Here is a 23,175-nt window from a genome sequence, read left to right on the forward strand (position 1 = left end):
TCAAGGAAGCAGACACATTTTAGACCCCCGCCTAATATTTGCATAAAGGAGTTCTCCACTGAATAACCAGAATTTTTTCTAAGATGTTATATTTTTGAAAAAATACTTTTATTTCAAAACCTCTGAATGGCTTTGGCTTGCTTTTGAAATAAAATGGTAACTTTTTTTAGTGGATAGTTTCTGAATGATTGTTATGTAGGAGAGCTTTACATATAGGTGTGAAAACAGCCAATTTAACTGCCTACACTTCTGTGTCCCCCAGAGTGATGCCAATTTGTACTGCACTGTGAAGATTCAGAAACAGAGAGAAAAAGCTGGTGCTAAATCTGAGGTAAAAATTGAATTTGATTCCCAAAATGAAATTTGATCACATAGAATTTGTAATCTAGGTTCTGCATCTAGAATACAGGAATAAATACACAGTCCCTTCATTTTATTGAATTAACACATTAGTTATGATAGTCCCTATTGCTATTCATCTTATAGATTGTAAATTGATTTATTTTTTGCCTTTCCAGCTGGATTTGGAAGTACTCAAAAGAATCTACTAAGAATGTGATATCCCAGTGATCTTGAAAGATACAGAAGAGAACAGGACTGGCTGAAAAACACTCAGAATGCTGTGTTTGATAATTGGGAGTAGAACTTCTGAAGTCTAATGATCCAGGCCAGATTTAAATCTTAACTTTTCATCAGCCTTCAGTGTTTTTAATCCAAGGAATAATTATCTTCCTGTATTTCTATTTCTTAGATCAGAATTTTTAAATGCCAACCTCATTAATTTTCTAAGATTTAAGTTGAAACAATGTACAATGTTGTATATCCTAACTTTCCTACAAGGGGCAGGAAGCAAGGTTATGTGCATGGCCACGTGTTTGTAGGTACATGTGTTGAAATAGGAAGTATCCTAGTATGTATTTAGATAAGAAAAACTTACATACTAGTGTTGACTTTGAAATTATAACATTTATACCTACATATTCTTTGTGTTTATTTTAAAGTTTTGAAAATATACAGGACTATTAATAAAAAAGAACGTGATATCAATTTTATGAAAGCCCTCACCTGAGGATGCTGGGGACTTAGTATAGTGTGCAAGATATTTAATGGTATGAGGCATCATCTATAGCAGTGGTTCCCAACATTTTAAAATATAAGGTACATTTTGGAACTAAGAAAAGCATCACCAGGTATTGTGTGCTGGAAGTTGTACTGTTTTCATCTATTGATTGATGAATAACCTAGTGATAATGCCTATTCTTAGTAATGCTTTAAGTTGTATTTACATGTTATCAATAATGACAGAATCAGCATGTTTTTGTAAAAGTATAAGAGCTATGTATGAGGGGAATGTTATCCATGCCAATCATGCTTGGCCTGCATTCTAAACTTGTAAATCCTTTAATGGCTTGTCACCTACAGACCAAACAGTGCTGACTTAGATTAAAAACATATCATTGATGATAGGAATCTTTTGAGTTATTATGAAAATTATTTCTTGACAAAGTCCTGAGAACTTTAAGTAAAACACTTTTTTCAGGGCCTGTGACTGATGCTGGTCTTATTCTCCCCACTGATGTCTCATCTTTTCTTGATGCAGAATTCGACTTCTGGTAATCCCTTGTGAATCGAAAGGTTTATCATTGCTGGAATGATACTCTTCACTATGAAGTTGCAATCTGACTGATGTTCTGTTGCACCAAAAAACTGGCTAGGGAAAATATCAGGCCTGATTAATTAACTAGGTAATGTGCTGAACTACAGCCCACTTTGCAATATCTCTAAGATGATGTGATTGCATAAGCTAATGGAAAATAAGTTTATGGGCTCAGAATTAAAAAATAAGATTATTATTTACAAGGACTTCATCACAGAATGTAAGGGAGTGCTCACTAATCAGAGGAAAGGTATCATCATATCCTAGTTCCTAAACACATTAAAATGATAAGCTTACTTCCATTCATGCAAAACCATAGGCCCCTTCTCCAAAAAGCTGGAGATGAGAGGCCTCCAGAGACTTGGATAAAGGCAGCCTGCTTCCTTCCTGTTCTCCTTCTCAGGAGTCAGAGCTGCACAGCTATCTAAAACTCACCCTGCCCACTCCTGCATCTTCCCCTCTTTAACAGGAATTTCCCCAGTAAAATCTTTTCCAGTTCTAGTCCCTTCTGGGCATCTGCTTCTCTAAAGACCAGATCTGCCATACCACGTATAAGCTTGGTTGAGCTACTTAATCCTTATAAGTATGGGCTATCTTAGCAGAACACAGGTAAGATAATAATATTTAGATGCCCCCCATACCTTTTTTGTTTTTACATAATTTCAGATTTACAGAAAAAGTTGCAAGAATAGTACAAAGAATTTATGAATACCCTCACCCAGGCTCCCTGTATTAACATGGTGTGTGTGTGTGTATTCACAAACACATAATTTTGAACCCATTAAGAAAAAGTTATATACATGACGTTCCTTTACTTCTAAATATTTCAGTGTGTGTTTTCTAAAAGTAAAGAATTTTCTTACTTGATAATAATCACAGTATAATGCTTAATCAAAAATTAACATCAAGCTGGGTGTGGTGGCACATGCCTGTAATCCCAGCTACTCGGGAGGCTGAGGCAGGAAAATCGCTTGAAGCAGGGAGTTGGAGGTTGCAGTAAGCTGAGATTGCGCCACTGCACTCCAGCTTGGCAACACAGCAAGACTCCGTCTCAAAAAATAAATAAATAAATAAATAAATGAATAAATAAATAACATCAGATGAGATCAGGTGTCTTGAGGGTGGTATGCTGAGCCAGTATAGCCAACACAATCCTAAGCAACAAGAACAAAGCTGGAGGCATCCAGCTACCTGACTTCAAACTATACTACAAGGCTACAGTAACCAAAACAGCATGGTACTGGTACCAAAACAGATACATAGACCAATGGAACAGAACAGAGGCCGCAGAAATAACACCACACATCTACAACCATCAGATCTTGGACAAATGTGAAAGAAACAAGCAATGGGGAAAGGATTCCCTATTTAATAAATGGTGCTGGGAAAACTGGCTAGCCATATGCAGAAAACGGAAACTGGACCCCTTCCTTACACCTTATATAAAAATTAACTCAAGATGGATTAAAGATTTAAATGTAAAACCTAAAACCATGAAAACCCTAGAAGAAAACCTAGGCAGTAACATTCAGGACATAGGTACGGGCAAAGTTTTCACAACTAAAACACCAAAAGCAATGGCAACAAAAGCCAAAATAGACAAATGGGGATCTAATTAAACTAAAGAGTTCTGCAGAGCAAAATAAACTATCATCAGAGTAAACAGGCAACCTACAGAATGAGGGAAAATTGTGGCAATCTATCCATCTGACAAAGGGCTAATATCCAGAATCTACAAGGAACTTAAACAAATTTACGAGAAAAAAACAACCCCATCAAAAAGTGGGTGAAGGATATGAACAAACACATCTCAGAAGAAGACATTTATGCAGCCATCAAACATATGAAAAAAAGCTCATCATCACTGGTCATTAGAGAAATGCAAATCAAAACCACAATGAGATCGCCAGTTAGAATGGCAATTATTAAAAAGTCAGGAAACAACAGATGCTGGCGAGGCTGTGGAGAAATAGGAATACTTTTATGCTGTTGGTGGGAGTGTAAATTAGTTCAGACATTGTGGAAGACAGTTTGGCGATTCCTCAAGGATCTGGAACTAGAAATATCATTTGACCCAGCAATCCTATTACTGGGTATATACCCAAAGGTTTATAAATCATTCTATTATAAAGACACATGCACGTGTATATTTATTGCAGCACTATTCACAATAGCAAAGACTTGGAGCCAACCCAAATGCCCATCAATGATAGACTGGATAAAGAAAATGTGGCAATATACACCATGGAACACTACGCAGCCATAAAAAAGGATGAGTTCATGTCCTTTGCAGGGACATGGATGAAGCTGGAAATTATCATTCTCAGCAAACTAACATAGGAACAGGAAACCAAACACCACATGTCCTCACTCATAAGCAGGAGTTGAACAATGAGAACACATGAACACAGGGAGGGGAATATCACACACTAGGGCCTGTCAGCTGGGTGGGGGCAAGGGGAGGGAGAGCATTAGGACAAATACCTAATGCATGTGAGGCCTAAAACCTAGACGATGGATTGATAGGTGCAGCAGACCACCATGGCACATGTATACCTATGTAACATACCTGCCCATTCTGCACATGTATCCCAGAACTTAAAGTAAAATTTCAAAAAATGTTAACATCAATTCAGTTCTATTATCTAATAGCCATTGTCTTACCTAGCAATAGAAAGTCCAAGATCAGGCTTTAGAGTTTCCCCTTTTATTTTGCCTGGAGTAATTCTATAAATAATTTAGTAAGTGCTCAGTAAGTGCCAGGTGGGCACTGACAAGACTAAGGTGGGGAACAATGGGTCCCAGTGAATGAGGAGCCTATGTCTACTCGAAGTAGACACCTGATAACTAGTTTATGATTTAGGCTATAGTGTGATATGTGTGGAGATTCAGTGGGACTCATTCAATATGGAATGTAGGGTCTAACTACAGCATAGAAGGTAGAAATAGCCCAGTTGCAGTTTTACATCCTGCCCCACAACAAATTCAGAGCAGCCAGATTTTGTCTCTTGCACTAGACTAGATTTTTTTCTTTCAGTTAAGCAGCAGACGAAGTAATTATTTTGCTTGTAGGGATCACGTTGTCTAAAAAATAATATTTTAAAATACCAAAATCCATTTTATCTTGGTAAGAGGCTCACTCAATGAGAGGCACATGGAAAAACTGAAACCCTTAAAAGGGATTCGGGCAGGTCCATTGACTCAAGATCTCTCTAGGCATGTGCCCATTGAGGTGTGAATTACCTCCATGGTTTAAATTGTTGATGTACTTTCTGTTAAATATAGAATATGACTCTGAATGACTATTCTCCTTGCTCAGAGGATGGAAAAATGATTAAAACAAAATGCCTACTCTGAATGCAATTAAACCAGGGAAAATAAGACAAGAAAAAAATGATCATAACACAAAATATGACAGAAGTAGTTTCAGAAGAATGATGCATTGCAAAAAAACAAAACAAAACAAAACAAAAAAAACAGTAGGCTCAGCAAAGACTTCGTGGAAGAAGTGACATATAACATGTTCATTAAAAGAAGAAAGATGTTTTCTGGATACGGTAGGGGAGTTACCTTCTGTGAAGGTATTAACATAGGTTGAGAAATAGAGACAGGAAAGCACTAGAGTGAATGGGATATCCAAGTGTAGGCAAGAGGGAGCAGTCCCATTCAGCAAGATCTTCTGGGATTTGAGGTATTTGTGAGAGAATGGTGAAAGGCAAGGTTGTCTTACTTGATTTGTACTGCCACAATAAAATATCCAAGACTGGGTAATTTGTAAACAACAGAAATTTATATTTCAGTTCTGGAGGCTGAAAAGACCAAGATCAAGATGCTAGCAGACCTGGTTGCTGGTGAGGGCTGTCTCTGCTTCCAAGTTGGCCCCTTGAAGACTACTTCCTCTGGAGGGGACAAACACTGTGTCCTCACATGAAGAAAGGATCTGAAGGAGTGAACTCATCCCCTCAAGACTTTTTATAAGGCATTAATCTCATCCATGAGGGTAGAGCCCTCATGGGCCAATTACTTTCTAGGAGGTACACATCTCAGTACTGTTGCACTGGGGATTTAGTTTCAATGTGAATTTTGGAGGGAATGCAAACATTCAAACCATAGCAAGGATGGAGAGAAATTCGGGGCAGACTGTGAAGCACCTTGGAATGTGGTCTCCAGTGAATCTCCTCCTGGTTCTATGGGTGAGTCCTGGGAGCAGTTTGTTTCCCTCCTTACTCTTTTGTATCTTCTCCCTTTCCTGTACTCCCTGCTTTTCCTGCTCTTTTCTCTTGATATATAGAGACCTTTTCAACATAGTTCTTTGCCAGGTTGGACAGACTTTCCTATACTCTCGCTCGCCACACACTCAGCTTTAACCCACTTTGTTAAAGTACAGAGACAAACTTTTTCATGTTTCTAAGTTGTCACAAAACTACCGGGATGAGGGATACTAACACACACACACACAACACAGAGAGGAGTCATGTGGGTCATCTGAGGAATGGGCTGTGCATCAGCTTTGGTCTGTTGTTCTCCCAACAGTGCATCTTGATGAGATAAGTATATGAAGCTCTGATTAGGTTTAATGTTTTAGTCAAATGAGCTGTTTATCTCCACTAGATGACTTGGATGAATATGTTAGAAACTTTGGGTTTGCAGGGGTGCTTTCTTCCTGAGAATGGCAAATTAAGGCTGCTCTGAAAAGTTACCCTAGTTTTGTTTTCTTGTTAGGAACATTCCAATGAGCATGAAGAAAGAGCAAATACTTACCAGTGATAATTAAAAAAAAATATATATATATATAAATAAAATTAGCTTTATTGCCATATTTCCTTGATTCTAAGATGTACATTTTCATGTATTTTTACATTTCTGGAATGGGAGTAAGGCTACATGCATGTTTAATGTGGCATCTCTCTGTTTTCCTTCTGTTCTACCTCTCTCCCTCATTCTGCAAATCAAACAAACAAGTCGAAGCTCTCATTAAATTGCTGTCTTACAATCAAGGGAATAAGATGATATTTTCTAGTTCCTCACTCCTGTCCCCCAGAGACACCTTTTTTGCTTATTAGCTGGATGAGAAGAAATCATCTACTTTAAAATGTCCTATTGAGGGTTAAGCATCCTTCCCAAGAGGATGCTACCAACTCTGGAATCACCCATGTATAAGACATGTCTAGACTATTTCCATCAGCTGAGGCCCTTTCTTCTCCTGCAAATTGAGATTCATCTGAGTAATTCTCACATGTGCACGTCCTCTGCCATCCAACTGTCCTCCTCAGAGGCTTCATGACAGAAAGCAGCAAGGGATTAATTTTTAACAGCCCAGCCTCGTTTTTATGATGGTCAACATTATTATTTTTTAATGTACAAATGGTCCTATGATGATTCTGTTACAACTAGAAGTGCAGGCACTTTGGTAGATTGGTTTATTTATCCTGAACAAAACTGAATATGGGTATAAAAATACAGTGAATGAAACTGAGTATTGAATAAGATCTAGTAATGAATAAGATCTAGTATTCAGTAGCACAATAGAGTGACTATAGTCAGCAATAATTTATTGTTTATTTTAAGATAACTAAAAGAATGGAATTGAAATGTTCCTAACACAAAGAAATGAGACATGCTTAAGGTGATGGAAATCCCAATTATTCTGATTTGATGGTTACACATTGTGAGCCTGTATCAAAACATCACATGCACCCCATAAATAATAATTATTTATTACCCATACAACTATTATTTACCCATAATAATTCAAAATAAAAATTAAGGATAAATAAAACAAACCCCAAAACCCTGAATATGAATTAGATATTTTTAAAAATAGGAAATGAGTTTCTGTTCTCAATACTCTGTGAGTAAATTCATGAATGAGAGGGACTCATATCTAGGTTCATATTGGGACTGGGCAAATCATATCCTGTTCCTGCCCTGGCTCTCCCCCACCCTCAACGACCTCGAGTTTTAAAACTGGATAAAATCTGGTGACAGTGCACAGATTGGACAGCTGCAAGGAATTATAAAAAGTGAACAGGTGTCACAAAATAACACATTGCTTGAGGGGGTGAGTATGTGAAGGGAAGGAGATGTTGGCAGGTCATTTAGCATCAGCTGCTTTGCTGAAGTTGTGTGCGGGATTAGCAGAGGGGAGGGTCTGCTTGCTGCTCAGGCCCAGAGAAGCCCTGGCTCCATCCCAACATCCTATTTGCAATCTAGAGGGGGCTATTTTAACAAGTTCAGCAAATCTCCCTCCAGATCTGTAATGGACACCCTGCAGCCCTCTCCTCTACTGCCTACTAATCCCCACACTGACTGGCCTCCTCTCCCATACTTTTACCCACCCTTCCTTTTAATCTTTAACCCTTTGCTTGAACTCCTTTTGCTCTCTACACAAGAAATCTAACTTTCCTTATCAAATTCCCATCATGGAGACAATACCTTCTTCATGTACCTGAAACTCACAGGGTATAAGGGTTTGCATAGCTCTTGTTTCTCTGTGTCACTTTTCTTGCTACTTTGCCCTCTCTCTCTCAAGACTCTCTTTCTATGAAGCCCATAGAGTGCACTTGCAATGACCATGTGAAGGGGCACAGAGAGCAGTTTGGAGCACAGGTGTGGTTGATACTAGCTTCCCCCATTCAGAGGTGGTAAGACCTAAGAGCACATTGGGTGGTTGAGAAAACTAAAGGATTTGCTGTTGAAGAGCATCTAACAGAGGACCTGGCATATTGCAAACACTCAGTGAATGATTTGAAAGGCATTGACATGGTTTGGCCAATGCCTTTTAAGTAGTGAATGGAACCTAAAAAATCTTTAATTTTTCCCACCTTACCTCAGCTGTTAGAAAGCTCAGGACATTTCTTTTTTTCCCCTTAAAAAAAACAAAAACAAAAACTATAAGCTGGGCATGGTGACTTCTGCCTGTAATATCAGCTATTCAGGAGGCTGTGGTGGGAATATCACTTGAGCCCAGGAGTTAGAGGCTGCAGTGAGCTATGATTGTACCACTGTATTCCAGCCTGGATGACAGACACTGCCATATATATATATATATATATAGATAGATAGATAGATAGATAGATAGATATAGATAGATAGATATAGATATAGATATATATATCATTATATATATATAACTTTTTAAAACTTTAATTCTTCTGGTATAATTGTTCATTTCCTTCCATTCTCTTTTTATTAAAGTTTGAGATTTTATTGTATTTGGATTCTCCAGTTTCAATCTTTCTTTCTTTTTTGATATAAGAGGAAGAGTAAATAAATACAACCTGAAACAATATCAGCCTACTTGGTTCCCTTGGCCACCCAAGGGCAGGGGCAGATGGGTGATGAGGGAGTCAGTCCATGGTGGATGAGTTTTTCTTGTAGTTTTCCAGCAGAGTTCCAAGTTATCTCTCCAGGGCTGCCATGCAGGCCTTGAGGCCACTTTGAGTAGAGCCCACTGATATAATCTATCTGAGATACTGGGTTTTATGGCTGAAAGAAATTGCTAGACACGTTGTTTCATTTCACATATGTCAGGATATCTTTGCCCCAGGGAAAGTAAGTTCTTTCCGAAAATTCCTCAGGAATCTGGGGCCTTTTTAATGAATTAATATATTTTTACATTAACACATTTGATATGTTTATTTGCCATGAGGCATTGTGTCAGATTTTGACATGCATTAATTTGTTAGATTCTCACCATAACACTGTGAGATAAGAATTAGTAGTAGCTACATTTTACAAATCAGGAAGCTGACTCTTAGAAAGGTTATATAACTTATCCCAAATTACACAGCTACGAGTTGGACCCAGAATCATTCATTCGAAACCTCAATCCACAACAACATTGGTATATTTCAGGGTAGAATGAAATTGAGTGATTCTTCCAGTAGTCTTCCATTCTGGGAACGAGCAAGGCCACAAAAAGTTCATCTGAGCAGCTCTGCAGTGTGGCAGCTCATCTAGACCCAGCAGATTCCAGACTCCTGCCTTTCCCTAACTGGACATTATAGGGACTCTGAAGATTTCAGCATTGATGCATGAGCCAAAGAGCCAAGCAGAGGACACTGAATGAATGGAGTATGCCTGACTGTCTTAGTCTGTTAGTCCTGCGATAGCAAAATACCTAAGACTGGGTAATTTATAAGCAATAGAAATATATTTCTCAGTTTTGGAGGCTGGAAAATTCAAGACCAAGGTATCAGCAGGATTGATACCTATTTGGTGAAGGCTATTCTCTGCTTCCAAGAGGGTGCATCATTGCAATATCCTCCAGAGGGGAGGACTACTGTGTCCTTACTTGGTGGAAGGAAAGGCAAGGCAAAAGAATGCCCCCTTTAACCTTGAACCCTTTTGTAAGGGTACTAATCCCATTCATGAGGGTTCTGCCCTCATGACTTAATCACCTCCCAGAGGCCACATCTCTTGATACTATTGCATTGGGGATTAAGTTTCAACATGAGTTTTAGAGGGGACATCATCATTCCAACCATAGCACTGACTGTAAGAAATTCTAGTCACTAGCTAGATTAAGTACATTATGCATTTTAGTCTGGCTGCCAGGGGATAGTGCCCATTCAAGACCTTCTTGTGTCTTTCATCTCCTGAAAGTCTGCATGAAAATAAAGTCCAGTATTTTTTATACCTCATTTAAAATTCCTCCACCACTCTCACTCTTTAACTATCCTTTCCACATGAAATACCTCCTTCCTGCTAGCACATAAAATAAGGCCACTTATAAGCCATATTGAAACTTGAAGAAAAAAATGAGCATGCATTTTTAAAGCATGTCCCTAAATAAATTTGAAATCAAATCAGTTCAAACAATTGTAGTGCTACAAATATCATTAGATTCTCGATGACACTGCTTCATAGGTTTTTTATTTCCCCAACTGAATGTTTAAAATGATTTCTAATTAGGAAGACAACATTGTCTTTAAAATTATTCAGTGATTCAGAGACAAAGAATAGAAAAGGACAAAGACTTCTGGTAGTGAGAAAAAAATCTCAAGCCTTCACCATGCCAAATATTTATTTTCCTTCTGAAGCAATGTTATTGCTTTCCAAATAAAGAAGCCATTTAGAGCCAAGATATGCCATTCAAATCATAATTGCGTTTCCTTGCTAAATTTAGAATAGAAGAATGTATACAATAAAAATGTTAGTAACTCTAGAAGTAAACATTTTGCTCATGATAACATATCAAATTAAAAATATTCTAGCATAATGAAAAATATAGCATTGCTGATCCAGCATTAGTTGGACTTTTTTTTGGTCTGTTTATTTTGTTGTTTGTTATGAACTTTGTAGTAGTGGGATAGATTTAGATCTTTGCCTGTCTGTACTCTCTCACCCAGGCTTTTCCAGAGCCATGAAATGCCAAGGCATGGTCAGAGAGGTTGGTTTCAGAATAGGCAGAATCTAATTGCCTCAGAAAGAGAAGAAATCCCAGATTTTGGTCTAGTGAGCAGAGTATTCCAACTGTAACCCAAAACTGTACCATTTAGAAGTTAAACAAGGAGCCCATAATATATGTCTTCAAAGTAATTTGGCTGTTTTTAAATGACTAACTACTTTAAGTTGTATCAGTGAATGTTATAGTTCTCTATACAAACCTACTTAACCTTGTTACAAGCCAGATATGAGTCTTTCAAACAAGTGATTAGTAATGGATTTTGTCAAAATGATCAACCAAGTCATGTTATGTAGACTAGAAATTTCAAAAGTAAGGTCAGGAAAACACTAATTATTCATTAGGATATAAAATGATGACACTTAAAAAAAGTCAGTGGCCCAGTAAGCTTGGAAATACAGTGTCAAATGAAAGTAAACAGAACAGTTAGTGTAGAACTGGTGTGGATACAGACTTGGTGACAACAAAATCTTTTCTAATTAATCTTTTCTTTGTGTTTGAAAAGAAGGGTTTATGAGAGCCTATATATGGAAGCCATTATTGGCTTATACCGAAAAGGTGGTGCAAGTAAGTACAGATTTCTTACCAGTTACAAAGAGCCTGATCTATTCATTTTATCATCAGTTACCTGAGGGACATTTTCATTTTCCATTTCCTTGTTGCTATTTCTGTTTCAGCAACATGCTCTGGGATACGGATGATTTCTATTAGGTGTAATGGCAAAGTGCTTCTTCCATTCTTGCTCTACCCAGGGAAATGCTGTTAGGTACTGTAGTCTGGATGATACATTTCTTTTTTTTCTGCATTTCTCTTTATAGAACCACCTGACACATTCTTTTGTGTAGTGGATTGATAATATAATTCATGTAGCAAATATATTCTAAAAAGAGAGGAATAATAATTACAATTGTTTGAAGTAAAGGTCAAATTCTGGGTTGGTTTGAAATTGATGGAGGAAGATCATGAAATTTAGGGACTTTTTACAGTTAATGAAAGTGTTCCCTTCAGGCTCCAAAACACAGCTGAACTGTAGCAATAATTTCAAGAAATTATAGTAGTAATGAGCTGCATAATAACGTTTAGGTCAATGACAGACCACATAAATGAGAGTAGTCCCATAAGATTATAATGGAGCTGAAAAATTCACCTACTGATATCATAGCCATTGTGTCAATGGCCTACAGTATTAATTACAGTAACATATACTGTACAGGTTTGTAACCCAGAAGCAATAGGCTATACCATATACCCTAGGTTTGTGGTAAGCTATATCATCCAGGTTTTTGTGAGTACACTCTGGGTTGTTTGAACAATGATGAAATCACCTAAGGATGCATTTCTAAGAGCGTATACCCATCATTAAGTGATGCATGACTGTGTGTCATTTTCAGAATGGCAAAATAGAACTCAAGACATGACAAAATCATGGGAACTTAAAGGACAATTTAATTTGTGACTCCAAGACCCTGCATAGACAGTTAATTGTAGTCATTCATAACTCATTTTTAACAATATTCCTGTATATAGCCTTTCTTTAAAAGTAATGGAGGTAAACACTACCATTTCCCTAGGTAGCCTCTTTCAACAATTTACAATCCTTATAACTGTGACTCTTTCTAGAATTAAACCAGTATCCAGGCTTGAACAGCAGTAGTCATAATAAGAAATAACAGGATTAGGAGACCCACACTAAAAATGGAAAGAGGAACTATAGGCCTCTTAATTTCAAATGTTTGAGGAGGGACTTAATACTTCCCAATTTCCCTGTTCAGCTATACAAGAGCTTTTCCTGGGCCCTTAGCTAATCTCTTTTGTGACTTGATTTCTGGGGAATGACCTTGAGTTTTTCTCCTGGTTTAATGAACAGATATTTATCAAATTGGGATTACAGACTGTTTTGTAACTTTATATTTATTTTACATTTAAATTGTTATCAAGTTTTTCATTGAGGTAAAATTTACATAGGATGAAATGTATTTATTTTAAGTGTGTCATTCAATGAGTTTTGATGAGTGCATATTTCTGTGTGACCTCCATCCCAATCAAGAATACAACATTTCTATCACCCTGGAAGGTACCCTTGAGCTCCCTTCCCCTCTCTCTGATTTTTAACATCTTAGTTTTACCAGTTATAAAACTTTATAGAAAGGGAGACATACAGCATTTACCTTTAAAACTGGCTTCTTTTGCTCAACATATTTTTTTTTAAGAATTATCTATGTTGCTGTATATATCAGGAGTTAATTCCTTTTTATTGTTGAGTAATTTTCCATTGTACATAAGGGAATATATATCAGTTTTCCTGTTGATGAACAGCTGAATGGTTTATAGGTTTTTTTTGAGTCATAGACTTTTCAATCACCATTGGTTTAAATGAACACAAAGAACATTTAAGTTTTCTATAACCACTCAATAACACGTATTTATTAAGAGCTTACTCTGAGCCAGGTATTATTTTAAATGCTGAGAATGCAAAAATGAACAAAATAGCATCTCTGTTTTTGTGGAGATTGTTTTCTGGAGAAGAGACTAAAAATAAAATAAGAAAGATATAACATTATATGTCAATAAGTGTTATGGAGTAAAATAAGGCACAGAAGGGGAATAGGGAGTGTGAGGTGTCCAGGGATGCCATCACTAAGGGGATGGCATTTGGGCAAATACCTGAAGGAGATGAGGGGCAAGTCATCTGGATATCTGGGAAATAAGCATTCTAGGTAAAAGAAGAGCAAGGTGAAACCCTTCAGGCAGACACATACCTGGTGTTTTCAATGTGCATAGGTGAAGTGCCCCTCAAAGGGATTGGTAGATGATGGGTTAGGGGAGGGCATAATGTGCTAGTTAGGATGACATGCCAGTTATCAATGTATTATCTCTCAGCTCTTAATTCACCTTTTTGCCTGTTCTTTGAAATTGGATCTGTGCCCTTTAAATAGTGTTTCCTTACCAGGTCACACTGAAGCTTTGTCAAGTGAGGACACTGAATAGGATTGGAATATTGGTAACAAGAAAGTCTGGGGAAGAGGTATATGGCTGGATCTCTCTGAATGGACACAGACTGCAGATATTTGTACCCAGTATCAATGCTCATCAACAGGCATCCATTGCAGAGAAGGCTCTTAATAATCAGGGGGACACAATTATTCATTCTGTGGATATCAGTAACACCAGCCACCCTAGTGCTTATTGGGCCCATGAATAAAGTGTCTATCGTGGCAGGGATGGAGGCTAAACATGGGCTTAATGGCATGAACTTCTCCTTATGAAGAATTATCTGTCTAATATTACTGTTGAGTATCCAATCTGCCAACAGCAGATACTAAGATGGAATCCTGGGTATGCCACCATTCCCTGTGGGAACTGACCAGTCACCTGGGGACAGGCTGATTACATTAGACATCTTCTAATATGGAAGTGGCAGAGATTCATCTTCCTAGGAAGCATACATATTCTGAATAAGAATTTGCCTTTCCTGCTCATAATGCTTCTGTCAGCACTGCATCCAAGGACCCTCAGAATGCGCTATCCATCATCATGGATTTCTGTACAGTATTGAGTCTGATCAAGAAACTCTTTGGCTACAAAAGAAATGCAGCACTGGGATCATAACTATTGAATGAACTGGTCTTACTACATACTCCATGATCCAGAAACAGCTAGCCTAACTGAAAGGTAGAATGGCTTACTGAAGACTTGGTTGTGATGTGGTTAGGAGATAACACTTGAAAAGAATGGGCTGTATTATACAGGAAACAATTTATGCTTTGAATCAGAGGTTATTATATGCTGCTGTCCCCATAGCCAGAATACATGGGTCCAGAAATCAAGGGATGAAAGTAGGAATGGCTACTCTCACAATTCCAAGTAATATCTCACTCACAGAAATTCTGCTTCTTATCCTGGCAACTTTGAGCTATGCTGGTTTAGAGACCTTAGTCTCCAAGGAGGGGATGTTCCCACCAATGAACACAATGGTTCCACTAAACTGAAATATGAAACTACAACATAGAAATTTTGAGTGCTTTATGCTACTGAACCAATAGCTTTATTGTATATATTGTGCTTTTATCTATTCTACACAGTCCTTCTATCAGACAGTCCTCCTCTAAAATTTCCGATCTCTCTCCATTCAAACACAGCTCAGATCACTAAGCTTCCACTAAGCTCCCTAGCTCCTGGGGATCTCTCCCTTCTACTTTATAATGTTTTTCCTAATGTTAGATTATCATTTACAATTATTATGTTTTCAAGGTTAGATTTTATTTCCCCCAGCTGATTGTAGGGTCAATTGAAGCAAGAACTGTGTCTTTGTATTTCTGTATATATCCCGTGGTAGTGTTTCTCAAGTGCTGGGGCCAGTCCATGAACAATGCTGTCATCTGTTTAGGAAAAAGGGAAAAAATAAAGATACGTAGCCAGTTTTTTTTTTTTTTTTTAAAAAGCTAATATGTTCAAGTTAGAAGAGTGTCCTTTATCTTGAAATTGTGCCCTTCATACTTTTTAAAAAATAATTTTGGGCCAGGTGCGGTGGCTTATGCCTGTAATCCCAGCACTTTGGGAGGCCAAGGTGGGTGGATCACCTGAGGTCAGGAGTTCGAGACCAGCCTGGCCAACATGGTGAAACCATGTCTCTCCTAAAAATACAAACACACAAAAAAAGTAGCCAGGCGTGGTGGCACACACCTGTAACCCTAGTTACTCAGGAGGCTGAGGCAGGAGAATCGCTTGAGCCTGGGAAGCAGAGGTTGTAGTGAGCCGAGATGTTGCCATTGCACTGCAGCCTGGGCAACAAGAGCAAAATTCCATATAAAAAACAATAATTTCGACTTTTATTTTAGATTCAGGAGGTACATATGTATGTTTGTTATGTGGGTATGTTGTGTGATGCTGAGATTTGGAGTGTGATTAATTCCATCACCCAGGTAGTAAGCACAGTGCCCAATATTTACTTTTTCAACCCTTGTCTCCCATCCCTCCCTCCCTATTCTATTAGTCCCCAGTGTTTATTGTTGCCATCTTTATGTCTATGAGTCAATGTTTAGCTCTCACTTATAAGTGAGAGCATGTGATAGTTGGTATTCTGTTCCTGTGTTAATTTGCTTAGGATAATGGCCTCCAGCTGCACCCATGTTGCTGCAAAGGGCATGATTTCATTCTATTTTATGGCTGTGTAGAATTCCATGGTGTATATGTATGACATTTTCTTTATCCAATCCACTGTTGGTGGGCATCTAGGTTGAATCTGTCTTTGCTATTGTGACTAATTCTGCAATGAACATACGATTGCATGTGTCTTTTTGGTAGAACAATTTATTTTCTTTTGGATATATACCCAGTAATGGAATTGCTGGGTCAAATGGTAGTTCTGTTTTTAGTTCTTTGAGAAATCTCCAAACTGCTTTCCACAGGGGCTTAATTAATTTACATTCCCACCAACAGTATATAAATTTTCCCTTTTCTCCATAGCCTTGCCAGCATGTGTTGTTTTGTGACTTTTTAACGATAGCCATTCTGACTGGAGCGAGATGGTATCTCATTTGATTTGCCTTTCTCTAGTGATTAATGATGATGAACATTTTTTTCATATGTTTGTTGGCTGCTTGGATGTCTTCTTTTGAGCAGTGTCTGTTCATGTCTTTTGCTGCTTTTTAATGGGGTTATTTGTTTCTTGCTTATTGAATTGTTTAAGTTCCTTATAGACTTGGGATATTAAACCTTTGTCAGATGCATAGTTTACAGATATTTTTTCATTCTATAGGCTGTCTGTTTACTCATTTGTAGTTTCTTTTGCTGAGCAGAAGCTCTTTAGTTTAATTAGGTTCCATTTGTCAATTTTTGTTTTTGTTGCAATTGCTTTTGGGGATTTAGTCATAAATTCTTTTCCAAGGCCAATGTCTGGAATGGTGTTTCTTAGGTTTTCTTCTGGGATTCTTATACTTTGACATCTTACATTTAAATATTTAATCCATCTTGAGTTAATTTTTTTATATGGTGAAAGGCAGGGGTCCAGTTTCATTCATCTGCATAAGGCTAACCAACTATTCCAGCACCATTTATTAAATAGAGTCATTTCCCTATTACTTGTTTTTGTTGACTTTGTTGACTATCAGATGATTGGAGGTGCACAGCTTTATTTCTGGGTTCTCTTTTCTGTTCCATTGACCTATATGTCTGTTTTTGTACCAGTACTATGCTATTTTGGTTACTGTAGCCTTATAGTATAGTTTGAAGTTGGGTAATGTAATGCCTCTGGCTTTTTCTTTCCTGAGGATTGCCTTGGCTATTCAGGCTCTTTTTTGGTTCCATATAAATTTTAGAATAGCTTTTTTTTTTTTTTTAATTCTGTGAAAAATGACATTGGTAGTTTGATAGGAATGGCATTGAATCTGTAGATGGCTTTGAGCAGTATGATCATTTTAACAATATTGATTCTTCCAATCCATGAGCATGGAACTTTTTCCATTTGTTTTTGTCATCTATGTTTTCTTTCAGCAGTCTTTTAAAATTCTCCTTGTAGAGATCTTTCATCTCCTTGGATAGATGTGTTCCTAGGTATTTAATTTATTTTTGTGGCTATCATACATTGGATTGTATTCTGGATTTGACTGTCAGCTTAAAAGTTATTGGTGTATGGAAATGCTACTGATTTTTGTACATTAATTTTGTATCCTGACACTTTACTGAAGTTATTTATCAGTTCCAGCAGCCTTTTGGCAGAGTCTTTAAGATTCTCTAGGTATAGATCATATAATCAGTGAAGAGAGATAGTTTGATTTCTTCTTTTCCTATTTGTATCCCTTTTATTTGTATCCCTTTTTGCAGTCTATTGATTTTATTTATGCTTTCAAAGAGCCAATATTTGTTCTTTTGACTATTTATGGATTTGGGAGTCTCAATTTCATTCAGTTCTGCTCTGATTTTAGTTATTTCTTTTCTTCTGCTAGGTTTGGGGTTAGTTTGTTCTTATTTTTCTAGTTCCTTTAGGTGTGATGTCAGAACATTATTTTGAGATCTATTTAACTGTTTGAAGTAGATGTTTAGTGTTATAAGCTTTCCTCTTAACATTGCTTTTGCTGCATTCCAGAGATTTTGGCATGTTGTTTCTGGTTTCATTTGTTTCATAGAATTTTTTTATTTCTGCCTTAATTTTGCCGTTTTTCCAAAAGTCATTCAGGAGCATGTTGTTTAATTTCCATGTAACTGTGTGTTTTTAAGAGATCTTTTTGGTGTTCATTTCTGTTTTTATTCCACTGTGGCCTAAGAGTATGTTTGGTATGACTTCATTTTTTTTTTTCTGAGTTTATTGAGACTTGCTTTATTGCTGAGCCTGTGGTCGATCTTGGAATATATTCTGGGTGCAGATGAGAAGAATGTATATTTTGTGTTTGATAGGTGGAGTATTCTGTAGATGTCTATTAGGTCCAATTGGTCAAGTGTCAAATTTAATTTCAGAATTTCTTTGTTAGTTTCTGCCTTGATTATTTCTCTAACATTTTCAGTAGGGAGTTGAAGTCACCCACTATTATTGTGTGACTGTCAAAATCTTTTTGTAGGTCTAGAAGTACTTGTTTTATGAAACTGAGTATGCCAATGTTGGGTGGTGCTTATATATTTGGATAGTTAAGTCTTCTTGTTGAATAGAACCCTTTATTATTATGCAATGCCTTTCTTTATCCTTTTTTACTATTGTTGGTTTAAAGTCTGCTTTAACTGATACAATAATAAGGACACTTGTTCTTTTCGTTTTCCATTTGCAAGATAGATTTTCCTCCAAATCTTTACCCTGATCCTACGGGTATAATTACATGTGAGATGGGTCTCTTGAAGACAGCAGATGAATGGGTCTTATTTTTTAAATCTAACTTGCCGCTCTGTGCCTTTTAAGTGGGGTGTTTAGACCATTTACATTCAAAGTTAATATTGATATGTGAGGTTTTAATCCTATTACAAAGTTGTTAGCTGGTTGTTTTGTGGTTTCTATTGTGTGGTTGCTTTATAGGGTCTGTGGGCTATGTATTTAAGTGTGTTCAGTAATTTTTATTTATATTAAGTGTTGGAACAGAAATGCAGATCTGGGGCTGGGCACAGTAGCTCATGCCTGTAATCCCAGCACTTTGGGAGGCTGAGGCAGGAGGATTGCTTGAGCCCAGTAGTTCAGTAACAGCATGAAAAACATAGTGAGACCCCATCTCTGCAAAAATAAAAAAATGAGGCATGGTGGTGCATGCCTGTGGTTCCAGCTGCTCGGGAGGCTGAGGTGGGAGGATCTCTTGAACCTGGAATGTCGAGGCTGCAGGGAGCTGTGATCGTGCCATTGCTCTCCAGCCTGGGTGGCAGAGCAAGATCCAGTCTCTTTAAAAAAATGCAGATCTGGCTTAGGTTCTGTTCAAATAATTTTTAGGTAAAAACAGCTTCCCTAATTATTTGACATTATGCAATTATTATATTGGACTATTTATAGAACGAAGTCTCTAATGCTATATAAATGCAAGTAAATATGTGGCACAAAAAGGGAATCATTTAGAAGGTAACAAAGAGTATTAATTTCTGCATCTTTTAATAAAACTTCTGTTTATTTGTTAATTTAATATCACCCATTACTTAAATAGCCCTGAAGGAAGTTTCTCTTGAAATTTTATGTTGGGAAAAAATTTATGTGTTCCAAAGAATAAATTGCATTATTTACCAGATAATGCAAACTATATAATTACAATGTTTCTCTTTTAGCCTTGTCTGCCAAGAAGTTCAATGCTAAACAAAACTCTCAATTGCGTTACCCTGTCTTCTCATTGGTTGTTGATATAAATCTCTCCCCCTCTCCTGGGTTATTATTCTCTTTTAAATTTTAAAGAAATGTGCTTACATATATGTATTTTTAAGGTAATTTGTCTCAATGACTTATGGAAAGTAGGAAAAATAAAAATAACAAATGCATTACCAATAAGTAGAACTATCCACACTGGAGAGAAGACTGGGAACTTACACAGAAGGCAAGCACAATATATATTTTGCTACCCCCATTGGGGGTAGTTTACCGTCCTAATCCTTGTGATTTTGACGATTTTGATTTTTGCTTCAGACCAGTAAACATTGACCCAATTTGCACTTCTTTACCATCCTAATCCTTGTAATTTTGACTATTTTCATTTTTTCTTCAGACCAGTAAACACTGACCCAATTTGCTCAGAACAAATAGACGGTGAGTTCACAGGACCCACAGTCATTGTTGGGTCATTTTATGTTTGGATAGAGAAAACTCTCAGCCTCGGATGGCTACAGAGGTTCATCCCAGCTTTGAATCTTATTGTCAAGGGACTTCTCTTTTCCAATAGGAAGCTATTGTTCAAATTTGACAACCATCAGCAGCTACCTTGTTACCACAATTCTTGTATGAGATCAGACTGTGTTATCATCCCTTGCCTTATTATTTTAACTATTCTGAACAAGTGGATTTTTCTGAATTTAAACACGTTAACTAGACAAAACTAAACTTGTATAGAAGAGGGGTTTATTTGTTTTGTTTTTTAGCTTTTACCAACCAAAAGTAAGCATTAATTTATGTTTTGTTTTGTTTTAATTTTTGCCAACCAAGAGGAAGCACTGATAGAGGAAGAGGTTTAAATTGTAGATTTGCTGAAAATATTATGCTAAACACTGGGGGAGAAAACAAGTGGGTTCAAATTTTGGCTCTATTATCTTCTAGCTGTGTTATTACCTGTGTAAATTATTTAACTTCCACTTGCTTCTGTTTCTTCATTTATAAAATAAGCAACAATTTATTATTGGTGTGGAGAATAAATGACATATATAGTAGTGTAGGTAACATATTGTATATAAATGACATATATAGTGTGTGTAAAGTATTGTGCATAAATGATATATGGTATTGTATGTGAAGCACTTAGGATGGTCCTAGGCAAGAGTTAGCTATTATTAATATTTTAGAATTATAGAAATGTAATTATCTATAATAAGCATTACAAGTGAATAATTTAAAAATTTGCTTCCTAAATATAAGTTAAATGTAATTTCACATAAAGGGTAGTAGGTGAGATAAAAAATGTAAAAACTCTCTAACCACAAAAGATTGTTCTTCATTATTTAAATGGTTTCGCACTTCCTTATGGTCAATGGAATTATATCCACTCATTTTTGTGTCACCTACTTGACCTGAGCATTTATTAAATAGAAGATGTTCAATAAATGTTGACCTGAAATAATCTGAATTCTGACCAGCTGCTATTCAAAGGCTATATTTATTGAGAGACAAGGACACCCCAGGCACTGGGGATACAAAGATAAATAAAACATGGATTCTTCATTCCAGGGAAGCACACCCTAGAGTGGGGGGCAGACATGTAAAGAAACAACTGCATCCCCAGGGAAGTGGTGCAAGCGACAAATGTGCAGACAGCTGGGGACACGGAGTGGGCAGAGACCCTGGGGAAGGGTGGCTGTCGGAGGAGGTTTGCCCAGTAGCGTGCCATTGCATCTTAACCTTCCCTCTTCTTTGTGTTTGGGGATTAAAGTCAGTGAATGAGGCAAGAAAAAAGCAAGCACATATAGGGCCAAATTACTCTTGAAAAAAACTCTTCACTGCTCACTAAGAATACATAGAATAAATCCTATAAGGATACACATCTGTACACATGTGAAATGTCTCTGATAATGTAAAACATATAAGTAATATTTTACAGTATTTTAATTTTAAAAATTATTATTTTTCGGAGACACTATTGTTCAACTCAGTTAATTTAAAAGTGTAAATGATGAGCTTCTGCTGAAAATAGGGCCTATGTTTTAACCATATTGGCTAACGAAAGACGTTGTACTACTATTACATTTATGACTAGTTTGTGAATGTTTCAATAGAGAAATAAAGCACACGGGGGAAAGAAAAGACATATCTAATTTTAAAAATGAAATGCATTATTGTAAAATATGAATGTGAGTGAAAATAAAATTTACTCACCAACGTGTAGGCTATAGCCTAGAAATGCATCTATTTTTTATGCTATAGACTTTCTGTCAAGTTTCCAAGTAAACGTCTCTGTCCTTCTAAGTCTGGAATGTTATGACTCTGAGAAGACATAAATATAGCTGGCACCAACCTAAACTGCAAAGACCAAAACACTGAGATAATATTTTATCAACAATCAAGAATATTTAAAGTGAATGTCTCCATAATGAATTTAGATATAGAAAGTTCTTTAACGGTCATTGTGAAATAAAAAGAAAAAGGAGCTGATATATGTGAATAACATTTGAAAGGCAGTTAGCACATTTCCAGCAGGCTATTTTTCCAGAAAAGGGGCCAGAAATCTAAATCATGAGAATAAAAACTGCTTTTTTTGTAGGATGAATGTTTTATAGGGCTATGTTTCTGAGTAAAAGCCTGATGCTCAGTTCTTTATAAGAATGCTCTCCTGAAATTATATAAATGCCTGTACACTTATAAAGACCTTAAAATAATTAAAAATAAATTAAGCAGTCATCAAAATAGTTAATTTTTAAAAATTATATTTAATATGATAAAGTAGCATACAGTATTATTCAATGCTCTCATCTTTATAATTTGTAGGTTATACTGCAATAAATGCAAAGTTTGAAGAATTTTTCTAATTTATATTTTGAACATTTTCAAATGCAAGGAAAAGTTCAGGAGTAGAACATTTGAATTGTGTAGTCACCATTTAGATAACAAACTTTTTAAGTGTGAAAAGCATCTATATATGAGCAATGCTATCTCCTCATAAATATGCATACCTTTTATTTATAGCTTTATTGAGGTATAATTTACACACCATAAATTTACCCTTTTAAAGTGTACAATTCAATGATTCTTAGCCATTCATAAAGTTGTGCAGTCATCACCAAAATCCAGTTTTAGAACATATCCATTATCCCCCAAAATTCTCTTGAGCAATTTTCAGTCAATCTTCCCTCCTGTCCCAGCCATAGGCAACTATGGATCTGTGCTTTGTTTTAATAAATTTGCATGATCTGGATATTTCATATAAATGGAATCATACAATATGTAGTGTTTTGTATCTTGCTTCTTCCATTTAGTATAATATTAAGTTTTATCTATTAAAAACATAGCGTGTGT

General features: G+C 36.6%; 1 long non-coding RNA gene across 1 annotated transcript in view; it reads left to right on the plus strand.

The window, feature by feature from the left end:
- Window positions 1-1,466, plus strand: part of LOC105489054 (uncharacterized) — a 38,604-nt gene extending 37,138 nt beyond the window's left edge. The window contains exons 2-3 of the long non-coding RNA XR_011612629.1: window positions 263-331; window positions 519-1,466. This is a non-coding gene — a long non-coding RNA (uncharacterized lncRNA). The remainder of the gene's footprint in view (window positions 1-262; window positions 332-518) is intronic.
- Window positions 1,467-23,175: the final 21,709 nt, after the last annotated feature.

The sequence above is a fragment of the Macaca nemestrina genome, chromosome 14, assembly GCF_043159975.1.
Source record: "Macaca nemestrina isolate mMacNem1 chromosome 14, mMacNem.hap1, whole genome shotgun sequence".
NCBI lineage: Eukaryota > Metazoa > Chordata > Mammalia > Primates > Cercopithecidae > Macaca > Macaca nemestrina.